We start from the raw sequence: 15,477 nt of genomic DNA on the forward strand, positions 1-15,477 counted from the left end.
TCCACCATGCTCACTCCTGTGGCCTCCTAGGGCACGAGCGTGCTAGGGGTGTGCATTCGTTCCCTACGAATTGGTAATCCGCAGTGTATAGGGCCATATGCGTTGTATTCGTGGGGAAGTGAAACGTATCGAGATTCCCCACAAATACAACAAATCTTCGCCGAATTATTCGGCCGTCTAAAGGAGCCATTTTAAACAAAACCCCCCACCTTCCTGACCCCCCCCCCCAGACTTACCAAAACTCCCTTGTGGTCCAGCGGGGGGTCCGGGAGCCATCTCCTGCACTAACACCCTCAGCTGCCGGTATTCAAAATGGCACCGATAGCCTTTGACCTTAGTATGTCACAGGGGCTACCGGTGCCATTGGTCATCCCCTGTCACATGGTAGGAGCAATGGATGGCCGGCGGCCCCTGTGGCATAGTGAGGGCAAAGGCTATCAGCTGCCAGTATTCAAAATGGCGCCAATAGCTTTTGCCCTCACTATGTCACAGGGGCCGACCGTCGGCCCCTGTGACATAGTGAGGGCAAAGGCTACCGGCCATCCATTGCTCCTACCATATGACAGGGGCTGACCAATGGCACCGGTAGCCCCTGTGACATAGTAGGTCAAAGGCTATCGGCGCCATTTTGAATACCGGCAACCAAGGGTGTGAGTGCAGGAGATTGCTCCTGGACCCCCCCGCTGGACCACCAGGGAGTTTTGGTAGGTCTTGGGGGGTCAGGAGGGTGGGGGGTTGTAGTTAATTTAATTTTAGCCAGGAAACGAATAAGAATTAACGTATAAACGTATCAGGGGCCCCCCTTGCTGAATGCAACATATCTGCCCCCTGACAAATACGAATCCCGAATGCAAAGTATGGCGTCCCTCTGCACATTCCTAGAGCGCGCACATCTCCTGTGCTCAAATACATGTCATGGCGGGAACCTCGGGGGTGGCCCCACCGCATGACGTCAATACCTCCGGGTATATCAAGCCTCCGCTTCGCTACCACCTTTGAGTTAGCAAGGACTTCGGTTTAGCTACTCTGACTGCTCTAAGCTGCACGTTTAGACGCCGCTTTCACTCCAAGGGCCTCGCTCCTCTAGATGCTCTAGACACCCACTCCTTGGGGGTCTCTCGCTTCCTTCTACCCTTCGGGGCCTCTACTAACTAAGACAACTGCTCCACGGGGATCTTTCTCTCTCTTCTCCATTTCAGGATATCAGACTATCAGGTACTTGCTCCTCGAGGGCCTACCAGCCTATGTATCCTGCACCACGGACCTTCGATCCCACCATTTCATTACCAGGAAGACGCCTACATTCCTGTGAGTACCTCTATGATCCGGTGCTCCAGCTCCACCCACTAGCCGCGGCGTTACCCGCACTGCGGGCTCCCGCCTATCGTGAACATCTGGGTGAGATTATACATCCGAGCCTGTTGAACATATTGGCACCTCGTGGATCTCAGTGCCTTACCTTCCTGCCTACATCATCCATCTACAGCAGTACAATAAAGCCTCTATCCATACTGTGTCTGCTATCTGAGTTCAGCCTATCGCTGTGGTTCCCTACGGGGACCCTCCCCGTGGGTGGAGTCATCTCCACAGCGACCAGGGGTCCACAATGCCAAAACACAACAGTGAGAGAGAGAGAGAGCAGGTGGGAGTTAAAGCCTGAAAACAGTGCACCACATATGAAAATAGGGTGCATTGTTTCCTGAAAATGAACAACATCCCCCCAAAAAAAGTAAAAACCCTGAAAATGAAGAAAAAAAATTGAACAAAAAACAAAAATTAAACACACAAAAAATGAGTGTGCACATCACTATTACTATACAAGCTGCTGTTAATTGTTACAAGTGTGCATGAGGTGTGTTTCAGCAGTGTCAACTGACCACCCGTTTACTTTTGTAGTCCTCTCAGACTTGTATTGGCATAGGGGCTACAATAATCACAGTACAGTCTATTTAGCAGCAACGAAAAAGAGCTCCAAATAGGATTCAATTTGAAACTTTTTCTCAATTTTTATCCTGAAACATTTTTCTAATTCCATTGTAATGGAATTGGACAGCATAAAAGGAAATAGTATGATACGGGCCGGCTCCATGGTAGGAAAGGAAAATAGCAAAAATATTTTTTTTTCCTCTTATAGGAGACAAATGGGCACTGTGTGGGCAAAAGGGAGGCCAGCCAGATTCACTCCTGCTCTGAGCTGGAATAAATATATTTGATCTAGGACCCCAAGGAGACAAACAAAAGCCACATATTTAGGTGGGTGAAATGCAGTTGGTGGCAGGAGCGGAGAGGAGCGGAGGTGAAGTCTCATAATGGACAGTAATGGTACGTTTCTCATGAAGGCCAAAACCTCCAGGGGCAAATCAATGCTTAGGTTGCTATTTGTTTCATCCTGGACTACATGGCTAGTTCTCTGTCTCCACTCCTAGCTCTTTTTTTTTTTCTACCCTGAGAAATCTGTAGCCCATGTCATCAGCTCCTTCTTAATTATACCATATTCTTTACATCTGTCCTGCTAAATAACCCTAATTGAAATCGCACCGGAGTGAATTTTTGTAATGTTCCCCCCAAGACATCCCGCAAGTGATCTCACGCGAGAAAACAGACTGAAGTCACAGCTGGAAGCACGTCAAGGATCATTTCCATTTTTACATGATTAATTTGAATTTAATATCTTAAATCAAAACCTGATTAATTTAAATAAAATTTTGATGGTGCCCTGCTTCTAATATACATTGCAGTAATTAGATTCAGCTTAATGTGATTTTTTTTTTTTTTTACATAATTAAAAAAAGAGAGTAAGTCAAGTGTAACAATGCAATGTTGGTACAAATCAGTCTAAATATATAAGAGATTATCGCATGGGACATTACTTAGGTGCGAAAAGGTTGTAGCTATGCAGCTATGTGAAAGGTCAGTAGTATATCATCATATACTCTCCGTTATAGTCAAGAATATGCTTCGTTACAGACCAACCTGAAATGAAATCTAAGGAGCTATTAATTAGACAGATCCTAGGCAAAAATAAACTAATAAATACATTCATGTAAGAAGAATGTTAACATTTTGTTAGTTGCCATTGGATGCCTGCCAATCAGATACACAATTTTGTACATATTTCCAAAGTCCCTCTACAGCTTTATAAAAGATGGTTTGTCTTGTTTAAGAACTGGCTATCTAACCTCTGACCTAATGTTTTCTGGAGGAGAATACAATAATTATCTCAGCATACGTTGCTGCTGCTGCCAGCCTTCATGTTTATTCATTTGGAAGTTGGTGTGAATGTGCATGAAGAGCTAGCTAACAAAAAAATGAATGATCTTATGAAATGGGTTTCCATTCAAAAAATAGCCCAGGTCAAGCTCAGAGCTTAGACCCAGTACCAGAGCACTATCCAGAGGCCTATTTTAATCACTGAAGCCTAGATCTGGCACCGGGGCCAATCCTGAGGCCTTGCCCCTATACCTAAGTCTAGGCTAGGTGCCAGAGCCCAGCCCTGAGACCATTCTAGCATTAGGAACCAGGCCTGTCCTGATCCTGGCACTAAGCTTGATTCTGAAGCCTGGTTTCTGCCCTGAAGTCTAGGCTTGGTCCTCCTGATGTCTTCTTCATGACCTAGTGCTTGAAATATGATACCCTTCACTTGGACAATGGCTCCAGCGTGGCGTCACTGTGTGCCATCCTCCAGAGTAGATGACATCATTTTGATGTACAGTCATACATTTCTGTGGCTGTACATCAAAATGGCACCATGAACTCCAGAGAAAAGAACCACAATGACATCACATCAGTGTTGTCCTCCAAGTGGACTGCATAATCTTTCAAGCATTGGGAATATATTGGGATGCCCAGGCCTAAGCCTCAGGGCTGGACCCCAGCATGGGGCCTAAGCTTTGGCACTCAGACCAGTCCACAGGGTTAGGCCCCAGTTCTGGGCCTAGGACTTGGTGAAAACACCAGGCCTCAGGGTTGGTCCCTGGTGCTGAGCCTAGTCTCTATGATGTTACCAGGTCTCAGGGCTGGGCACGGTGCCTAGCCTAGGCCTCAGCAATGAGACCAGGCCTTAAGGCCGAGCCCTGGCACTGGGCTTAAGTCTTAGAGAAGGGCCATGTCTAAGGGCTAGGCACTGGGTTTTGGCCTCAGTGACATGACCTAGCCTCAGGGCTAGGCCATGGCATCAAACCCAGGCCTCAGTGATACGATCAGGCCTCTGGGCCTGATCAAAACTAGACCTTAGGACCAGGCCCCGGCATGAGGCCTAGGCCTAAGTGCTAGGACTAGGTCTCAGTGCTGGGTCTTGAAGCTGGTTCTAAGCCTCAGGACCAGGCTCCGGTGCCTAGACCTCAATGACAGGACCATGCTTCAGGACTGGGCCCCTGTACTGGGCCTAGGCCTCAGTATTAGAAACATTCCTCAGGGCTGGGTTCCGCTATAGGGCCAGATTCTCAGTGCTGGGCCTAGGCCTCAGGGCTGGGCCCTGGTACTAGTCTAGACCTAGAACTAGGATCAGGCCTCTGGACTAGGCCCCAGTGCCTAGCCTAGGTCTCAGTGATTGGCCCTAGTGCAGAGTTTAGGCCTCAGTGCTGGGGTCAGGCCTTGGGTTGTCCTCTGGCACAAGACCTAAGCACCTGGCCTAGGCCTTGGCAGCAGGACCAGGTTTAGATATAGAGATCTGGCCTCAGCACCAGGTCCAGCACCTAGGCCTGGTCCTGGCAGAGTCCAATTTTTGTTTTATTTTTTAAATACAACAAATAGAAAATACCAGAAAATTTTGGGGTGTTTTTGTAAGAGATTATTTTTGGTTCGTTCCATTTGGAACGAACCAAAAATGGCCTGATTCATGGCATTTCTAGCATTTGTTAAAAATAAATGCATATCCCTAATATTAATTGCTTTTAAATGAATAAATACGAATATAAATATATAGGCTTTTTTAGTGTGGATACTTTGCAGCTGCAACTTTTCAAATGGGAAACAGTGCACATGGTTTCTTTTACAAAACTGGTTGCAATGTACATGGTCCAAAATTGTCCATGTGCAAACAATGCGGGCTATTAAAAATTTTCCTCTTATATTTGCATTGCTTGATATTTAAATTATAAAATAGGGTGTAGACAATAGGCCAAGGTAGATCTTGTGTACAGCCAGTCCTGAAAGTTCTTTCTCAATCTCTGCGTAGGACGCGGGTAAGCCAAGTGCAAAAAAAAATAAATTCTGCAGGCACAAATTATTTGTTATTAATCACAGAGAAACCCTTGGCAATCCTCCTTCCGACCATCAAAATGTTTTGCTGTCAGTTGATAATTAAAAGTTTCCCCTTCTGCAGAAAGTAAGGCAGTGATCTAAAAATAGTGCAGTGCTGCCTTTCTGGGGGAAGGTGTCTGCATTCACATGCCAAAGAACTTAAAGTCAAAATAAAAATTAATCAGAAGGGGGTTATCTATAATGAATCACCATTCATTTCAAAAAAACATCTCCAGTGGCAACAGAGGGAAAAGACTTTCAAACAGTTGCATTACACTATAAACTCCAAGGGATGGAGATTAGAGATTTGCTGTATCGAGCAACATGAATCAAAACTCTTAGGCTATGGCCTAACTTTTTTTTTATTTCTTTCTCTCTTTTTTTATTTTTTTATTATTATTACAAGGCAATAGGGACTGATTTTTGTATAGGGTATGATTTAGGTGGCTAATTGAAAGTGAGCCGTGGTGAGCTGCTTCCTTGGTAAAATATGACCAAGACAATCTTATCTTAGTGTACAGAGCTATTTTCAATTTGTAAATACCATATTCATTTCTTGCAGATAAAAAAAAAAAAAGAACACTCTGTTAAATCCCAGAACAGATCATGTCTGGGTTGTGGCTGTACATTTTTTTTTTCCTTATTATTTAGTGCATGCAGGTCAGTTCCACTTTCACTACATAATCTCTATCTGATACCGTAGCAAAGGCATTTATTTTCCCTTCCGCTAATGTTTCTTCTGCTCATTACCTACTGCAGACTGTCTCTGTTTCATATTCTGTACCTGTACCACTCCAAAATCAGCTCTAGCTTAGAAATGTGTGCAGAAAACACAAAGCTTTGTCTCTCCATTATAATAGATGTAAATTAATGTTTTGCCATTGTTTGTTGCTGTAATCATACAAGCAAGGATATGCTCCTAACAGCTATCTTATTTTCAATTTGCAGGGCATACTGTGCTTAATCCCACAAGGAAACCCGTGGTTCTAGAGATGAATTTGTAATGATAATTAGCCCTGCGCAGGGGGCTCTCCCTAAGACGGGAAGAGCAGCCTGTTACCAGGTCCAGAGGGGTCCATCAGAGGTCCCAGGCTGGTCACAGTTCCCTACCTGGCTTATTACTTTATTTCATGGTTAGTCTTTTTTTTTCCCTTCGTGTGAAACAGCTTATTTGTTCATGAAAATGTAAATCATGGTTATACCGGAGACAATTTTTAAAGCAGACAGAAAAAAAAAATCTGCGAGTGATTGTTTAGATACGTGGCATGAAACAGCGAGCTCAACTTTAATTAATGTATTTTGGCAGCGATAAAAAGATAGTAAAAATAGATCTATGAAGAGAAATTTTCATAAGTACCCAAACAATTTTTCAAAAGAACCCACATAAGATGTAAAGTTTTACCTGAGAACTATTCATCTACTCTCAAAGATAATACTTTCCCTTTGAAAAACTGCCCCAGGAAAAAGTATCCACAGAGACTTGCACTTCAATTTTCTGTGGTTACTTTCCTCCTTCAAAACAATGTGTATTGAATCAACTTCAAGAATATCCGGATGAATTCTCGCTGTTAGATTCTTGTCAATATGGGTATCGTAAAGCTTATGGTACCAGATTCGTATTATTAGCAATAGCTACACGTGATTTAATATGGAAGGGCCTGAATCATGGACATGTCCTATTTTTGCTTCTTAGGATATTACTGTAGCATTTAACCCTATACACTCTATCTTCTTGCTTTCAAACCTTGCCAAATTAGGAATTGGATCTCCAATCCTACAGCAGTTATCATCTTTCTTAACCAACTGACTTCAGCAATTCTTTTTGGATCAACCTTCTCCAAAGGTCTTTCAATATACATTATTGTTTTTATACTGATTATATTTTGTTAATTTTTCTGATTAATCCTACTGTCGACACTACACCTTTATTAGTTTCAGATTGCTTAAAAGCTATTTGGATGACAGCCAATAGATTAACTTTAAATCTGAGAAAATATGAGGTGCTGTTGGTTAGTCATCCTGCAGTTTCTGTAAATCTTTCTCATATTGACTGTAATGACATCCCAATTTCTATCTCTTCAGAAGTACATTATTTAGCAGTCGTCCCTGATACTCATCTAACCCTAAGACTTCAGAGTAAGGCAGTGGATAAAACAGCAATGTTCAAGTTAAAACTCATTCGACAAGTTCAATTTTATGTTTCGTCAGCCGATTTTCATGCCACCATTCAAGCAGTTGTTCTCTCGCGTCTTGATTACTGCAACGTGCTTTATCAAGGTCTGCCTCCTTGTTTGCTTCATGTATTTCAGTTAATTCATAATGCTGCCATTAGGTTAACAACTGGGACTCCACATTCTGAACATATTTTTTTCCATCTTGTCTAGTCTACCCTACATTGGCTGCCTGTTTCCTGGTGGTGGATCCAATTTAAGATTGAGTACTTGATTATACTATTCCTGTGCATCTGCATTCCACTCTCTTTAACTATGTTCCTGCATGTTTCCTTTGTTCTTCTAGGTCTCCTCTGTTATATTTTACATCATTTAAAATTTGACTAGCGCACGAGCCTTCTCCATTGCTATGCCGATTTTGTGGAAATTGCTGTCTGGAGAAATTCGAGCCATCACTGATCATATTTCTTTTAGAAAGCAGGTGAATGCTTATTTGTTTTCCAAAGTCTTTTCAGAATGATATATATTTATTATGCATTGATTTTGATTATGTTGATGTGTACATGTAACGCCAGCAATGGGTCTGGTGATGGTGGACCCTTGGTACCAAGGGATGGTTGGCCCAGTCTAACAGGTGAACCTGTTAGGTCCACTCCATCAGCTGGCAGATGCACCTATGGTGGGACTGGCTGGAGCTTACCAGCCACCTTTCCTGCAGGTTGAGCCCTTGGGTTCTGGTGGCCGACAGATCTTAGGGGGACCCTAGGGCAGTGGCAAGAACGAGAATCCAAAGCCAAGTGAAGGTCAGGGCAGACAACAAACAACAAGGATAGTAAACAGGCCAGAGGTCGGGCAGGTGGCAGACAAGAACCAGTAGGCAGGCTGGAAGTCGGGGCAGCAGACAATGCAGAGTCATGTCCAAAGCAAAGGCTGGGTCCAGGCAGCAGTCATGAATGTTCAGAGTCCAGAACTGAGGTCTGAATCCAAGAAGTCAAGCCAAGGGAGGACAAGTCAAGACAAGACATGGCAAGGCAAGACTGAACAATGGCAAGGATAGGAACAAGACCAAGCAAGGCAAGGACAATGCAATATAGGGACTCTGGAGCAACACAGGAGACAATGGCATGGCTGTAGCACAGGAAGAACGGACACAGAAGAAGGCATGAACACAGGAATAAGGCAACATGCACTGATGAGTAAGGAACATCAGGAGACCTGTTGCTGAGGCAAAGAACTTCCATGGGGCCTGGGCTTATATAGGCCAAGAGGCTGATGTCATCTGGAGATGCTGTTCTGGGTCTTCTAGCTACTACACGCATCATGTGTGGCGACATGGGACCCGACTATTTAAAGGCCCGGAGCGCCCCCAAAATCCTTTTACCTGCCGGATCTTGCTGCCACCGGATCTCGCCGCCACCGCAACGCTGAGGACTCAGGACCCCAACTTCCCTACCTAAGGTAGGCCTCAGACGTGGCCAACTCCTCCCGGTCCCGCCGGGAAAGCCAGCACTCGATCCACTGGCCCTGCCCCCCAGGCAGGCCCCACTCCTACCCAGTCCTTCCTCTTGGAGAGCCCTTAAGACGCCGGCTAGACCGCCCACCAGCAGGCTCGATCATCCTCTTCTCCCCACCGCCACCCGGTGGAGTTTCCTGCGCCTCTGGACTCGCTCAAAGCCCAGGATGTGCCGCCTTCCCTCATGGCCTTTGACCCCGCCCACCAACGCGCTCCAGGTGGTGACGTGGGACCCGACGACTATTTAAAGGCCCAGAGCGCGCCTCTGGCGCCGCGCACCTAAGGAGCGCGACAAAGGGGCCAGCCCATTTGTGCACCCCTTCGTGCAGCCACTGAGTGCAACAGTCATTTCACCCCCCTCCCTTTCCCCCCAGCCTTTCACTGACCTCTCTACCACCTTCATAACAGCCACACTGCTAACAAAACAAAATGCTAACTCACCCCATCCCTATAATTTCCCACTTATACCAAAACAGGAGAAAGCTAGCAACCCCCACTCAGCTACATCAAAAGAGAACCTTGGTACCCATCATGACCTCCCCCCTCACACAGTTCCTTGGCCTCTCACTCATCTCACTAACTCTTTTCAATGCACAATCCCTCACAAAAAAAACCCCTACATCCTCAATGACTACTTATTGGACTCGAAACCTGATATTTGCACCATTACTGAAACATGGCTGAAACCCACAGACATAGCACTAACCAACCAACTACCACTTCAGTTCTATGATATTTTCTCAATACCCAGACAAAAAAAAAGAGGTGGCGACATCCTTCTAGCGGCAAAAAAAGGGCTAAAATTAAGGCTGCAAACCTTGAAAACATCCTCCAAAATAGAAATTGGCCTTTTCAACCAACTACAAATTTGCCTAATATATTCCCCCCGGGGATTCTAGACTCAGATCCTTCCCCTCTCATTGAATTTATCGCCAAACACATCAACACTGACTCCCCAGCCATCATCCTGGGGGATTTCAACATCCATGTAGACATGACTCCACTGACTCCCAACTGCGAAGCTCTTATATCTTCCTTCAAAGCCATGGGATTTAAACAAATCATCAACAACCCCACCCACAAAGCTGGCCACACACTGGACCTCATCTTCATAAATTCATCCATCTCGCTCAACTCCCCCCCTTCCTGCACCCCAATCCCATGGTCTGATCATCTGATGATCGCCACAGACCTATCGATCAAGAAAAATCCGACACCCCCCCCACCCATCATCAAAACAACCATTCAATTCAGGAAACCTTGTTCTATGGACGACCTAAATTCCCACCTCTCTACGGACTTACAAAACCTCAACCTTTCAAACGCAGTCTCTGCCCTGACCTCTTGGCTTAACATTACTAACTCTATGGCAAATAAAATATGTCCCATGATCACTAAAGAAATTAACCTGTCTCTTAAAAACAGCAAACCTTGGTTCTCAGTAGAGCTGAAGAACCTTAAACAAGGACTAAGACACAAAGAACAGAGATGGTGCAAAGACCCCGCTCCTGCTTCGATATCAGCCTACAAAGCCACTATGCATTCCTACAGAAACATCATACTCTGCACTAAGAGAGATTTCTACACCAGCAAAATCCACAACTTCCTGTACGACGCAAAGGTTCTTTTTTCTTACGTGTCAGCACTTACTAAACCCTCCCCTCCCGCCATCCCTGACGACAAAGCCCAATCCAAGTCTAACGAACTTGCAACGTTCTTCGAGAGAAAAATCTCCAACCTCCTAGCCTCGCTCCTCCTCTCGAATACCCAGCCTCCCACTCCCTACGCATCCCCCAACAGCCAAAAAGCAAACTTTGATTCCTTCAAACTCATTTCTTCCCTAGAAGTTGAATCTGTTCTCAAGAACATGAAGCCTTCCTCTCACCCTTCAGACCACATTCCTACAAAATTCCTACTCTCCATTCCAAACACCATCTCCAAACCACTAGCAGAAATTATAAATTGCTCTCTAGCCCAAGGATCTGTACCGGACCCGCTGAAACTCGCCACCATTAAACCTCTTCTAAAGAAACCTAACCTGGATCCAGTATACCCCGCCAACTTCCGTCCCATCGCCAACCTTCCTTTCATCACCAAACTCATGGAGAAACTAGTCAACACTCAACTCTCGGACTATCTAGACTATCACAAGATCCTTTTCCCTGCTCAGTTCGGATTCTGAAAATCCTTCAACACAGAATCCCTCTTAATTTCTCTCACCGACAATATCCTCCTGGGTCTAGACAAAGGACAAGCTTACCTACTGGCTTTATTGGATATTTCAGCGGCGTTTGACACAGTAAATCATTCCATTCTCATTAACCGCTTGGTTGATATTGGCATCTCAGGCACTGCCCTCAGCTGGTTCAAGTCCTTCCTAAGCAATAGAAACTACAAGGTCAGAATAAATAACAAAGACTCCTACCCCGTAAGTTCCTCACATGGAGTTCCCTAAGGTTCGTCACTCTCTCCTACTCTCTTTAACATATATCTTCTTCCCCTCTGCCAGCTCCTCGCTAATCTAAAACTAACACATTACATTTACGCTGACGATGTACAGATACTGATTCCCATAACAGAATCCATCTCCAAAACCCTCAATTTTTGGAACAGCTGTCTACAATCAATCAACCTTCTCCTCTCTAGCCTCAACCTAGTCCTCAATACTACAAAAACGGAACTCCTTCTCATCTCTACTGATGACATTAACCCCCCCATCAACAACCTCACTACAGCCAATACAACACACGTGAGAGATCTGGGTGCTATACTGGACAACCAACTGAACTTTAAAAAATTCATTAGCAATACAACAAAAGAATGCTTCTATAAGCTTCACATTCTAAAAAGGCTCAGACCTCTCCTGCACATTCATGATTTCCGTACGGTTCTCCAAGCCACTCTATTCTCAAAAATCGACTACTGTAACTCTCTACTCCTTGGCCTCCCCGCAACCTCCACAAAACCTTTGCAGATGCTCAAGAATGCTGCCGCAAGGATACTAACCAACTCGCGTCGAAGAGAACATATAACTCCCATTCTCAAGAACCTACATTGGCTTCCCATCAATTTCAGAATCCTTTATAAGTCCCTCACCATCATACACAAATCCATCCATAATCAGTCCTCGCTCCAACTAAAAATACCTTTCAACCTACACTCTTCCATAAGACCAATCAGAACTGCCTACAAAGGGACTCTCCACGCTCCCCCCACTAAGTCTGTGCTCCACCCCTCAATAAGGAAACGTGCCTTCTCTACCGCCGGACCTTCCCAGAGGAACGCTTTACCCCCAGAGTTACACCAGGAACAATGTCTACTTACCTTCAGAAAGAAATTAAAGTCCTGATTATTCGTACAAGCCTTTCCTTAATCTCCAGCCACACAAATACGAATCTCCTGCAACACAAATTACGGACTCCTGATGCAGCTATTATTCAAAACTTGTTGTAATAACGATTAATGTCTTCCCCTCACCCATTCCCTAGTTGCCTCTATCTCCCCACCTCGCATAGTTCTACCTCCCTGTCAGCCCCGTCCCTGACAGCCCCTTCCTTCCTTGAGATCCGAGCCTAGTGCGGGGTTAAGTTCGAAGTTAACATATATCTTCTTTCAAGGTTACTGTTGTTATCTGGATTACCTCTTGCTATATGTTATTGTATTCATTTATTATTTGTGGATTTATTTTATTTATTTTGCACACTGCATTTAATTTTATATGTAATTTTTCCCAGTTTTCTCCCAGTTTTGGTTCGATGATTCTTGTTATTTGTAACTTTTTCCCAGGTTTCGGTTCGATGTAAACAGTGTGATAAGAATCTTCATCTTGAACGTCGGTATAGTAAAAAAGATGTAAATAAATAAATAAATGTGTGCACATGTGCTCATACGCACCAATGGGAGAGGCCAGGTTGCGGTGGCATAGTGACATGGGCAGTGGATCCAGTGGCATTCCTGTCATGCTGAGGCTGGGTAGCCTTAGGGGTGAGTGCTGCAGCTTGTGGCCACAAATCCTAATAGAGTCCCTTCTCCAAAGCCCTCCTCCAAAATTCTGGGCTTGGGCTTTCTGTGTAATTTTCGAAATGTTCTGTGAAATTCCAATACTAGTTAAGGGACTTGTAGATTGAGGCCAGTTCCCACAAGTTTTCCTCAGGTCCATAGTTTTCCCATGAAATGAGGTATTATACTTGGTTTCAGACCCTTCTAGAATCTAAAATTATTTGTACCTCAAACTGAGTATCTTCTTCAGTGCAACTTCTGTGGTCTGGAGGGGTGGTCTGCTCCGCCACAAGAGAATTGCTGGTTTTAACAGAGAAACGTGGAACATGTTGTGAATCTTTAGTGATGATGGCAATCTGAGCTTTTATGCCACATGACTGAGTTCTTGCTTGACAGGAAAGGGCCCCATGAATCACAGGGCAAACTTCATGGATGCCATCTTAAGCTGTAGGTTCTTGGTGCTAAGCCTGACAAGAGTTTCCAGGTGGCGTGGTAGTGCAGGGCAACATTTTTTATCAGCTTGTTCTTTTCAAGTTTTCACTGCTTGGTCTAGAAGAAGATGCGTCCTTTGCCATAGTTCCTGAAGTTCCTGCCTTATCAGGTTAGCTGCTGGTCATTTCTCAGGGATGGGAACATATCTAGGCATATGGGGATGGGCCCAAAGACCATATAAAAGGATGATGACCCTGTGGAACAGTTCACATGATTATTATGGGCAAATTCATCCCATGGAAGGAGGGAGACCCAATTATCTTGTCATTGATTCACATAGGAATGCAGAAAGGCCTTGAGGCTTTGATTCACCCACTTGGGTTGTCCATTGCTCTGGGGGTGATAAGCAGAGGTGAAATCCAATGAACTTCCAAGATTTCTGCACAAGCCCTTCTAGTAATGGACTGTGAAATGAACCCCTCAGTCTGATAGGATGTGACGTGGCAAGCCGTGAAAGCGGAAAATAGGTTGAACCAGGTCAGGCATGGATAGAAGGCCTGGAAGGGGTGTGAAATGTGCCATCTTCAAGAACCTGTCCTCTAACACTCATATTGTGGTGTTGCTGCTAGAGAGGGGAAGGTCAGTGATGAAGTCAGTTACCAGGTGGGCCCATGGTTCCTTGGGAGCTGGCAGCAGCTGTAACAGCTCAAAAGGCCATGCTGTCACACTTTTATTCATGGCACATATAGGGCAGGTCTCAATGTAATGCTTAATGTCAGTCTTCATCTGAGTCCACCAGTAGTGTCACACAATTAATTCCAATGTCCAAGTGATGCCAGGATGATCAGACAAGTGGGAGTCAAGAGTCCATTGCAGAACTTTCTTTCATAGGCACTGGGGCACCACAGTCTTCCCTGGAGGAACTGTGAATGTGGCCGCAACCACAATTTTAGCTGGGTCAGTGATGTGCTGTGGAACTTCCAGGGTTCCCTTGATAATGAAAGAACAGGAGAGAGCATCGGCTCAGTGGTTCTTCTCAGTGGGCCAATACCACAACTCAAAGTCTATTTGATTAAAAAACAATGATCAGTGGGCTTGCCTGGGATTTAATCTCTGTGCTTGCGCCAGATGTTCAAGGTTTTTGTGATCTGTATACATGGTTACTGGGTGCTTGGCTTCTTCCAGCAGGTGTCACCATTCTTCCAGGGACAACTTGACTGATAATAGCTCGTGGTCCCTTATGGTTTAGTTCTTTTTCTCTGGAGAAAACATTTTTGAAAAGTAGAAGCATGTCACAAGTGTTCCCTCCAAGATGAATGATATGGATGTTCCCTCCAAGATGAATGATATGGATGGATCTGGATAGTGCAGGTAAGGTTTAAGGGTGAAATCTTTTTTGAGATGTTCAAAAGCTTGGATGGCATCCTTGATCCAGTTCTTGGTGTTGGTGCCCTTTTTGGTTAGGGCTGTGAGTGGGGCTGCTAAGGAGGAATAGTCATGGATACATTTTCTATAGTAGTTTGCAAACCCAAGAAAGCGCTGTAGCACTTTAAGACCAATGGGTCAGCGCCACTTCAATACGGCTTTGAATTTATGTAGGTCCATATGTAGGCATTAGCGAGACATAATATATCCCAAGAAGGGAAGTTCTTCCTGTTCAAAGGTACACTTCTCCAATTTGGCATAGAGATGGTGCTCCCGAAGTCTCTGGAGGACCTGTTTAACATGGCATTGATGCTCTGTCAAAGACTTAGAGAAGATTGAGATATCATTCAGGTAGACTACCACATGAGAATAGAGAAGGTCTTGGAAGATCTCACTGATCATAAATTGGAAAATTGTGGGGGAGTTGCACAACCTGAAGGGCATCACAAGGTATTCATAGTGGCTGTCACAAGTGTTAAAGGCGGTCTTCCACTTATTGCCTTCTTGGATTCTGATCAGGTTGTATGCCCCCTGAAGTTCTAGCTTGGTAAATATTTGTGCGCTACAAACGCAGTCAGAGAGCCTGGAGATCAGAGGAAGAATATAGTGGTTCTTCTTTGTAATAGAGTTAAGTCCATGATAGTCAATGCAGGGATGTAACAACCCATCCTTCTTCCCAACAAAAAATAATCCAGT

This window comes from Rhinatrema bivittatum, chromosome 4 (genome assembly GCF_901001135.1).
Source record: "Rhinatrema bivittatum chromosome 4, aRhiBiv1.1, whole genome shotgun sequence".
In the NCBI taxonomy this organism is placed as follows: Eukaryota; Metazoa; Chordata; class Amphibia; order Gymnophiona; family Rhinatrematidae; genus Rhinatrema; species Rhinatrema bivittatum.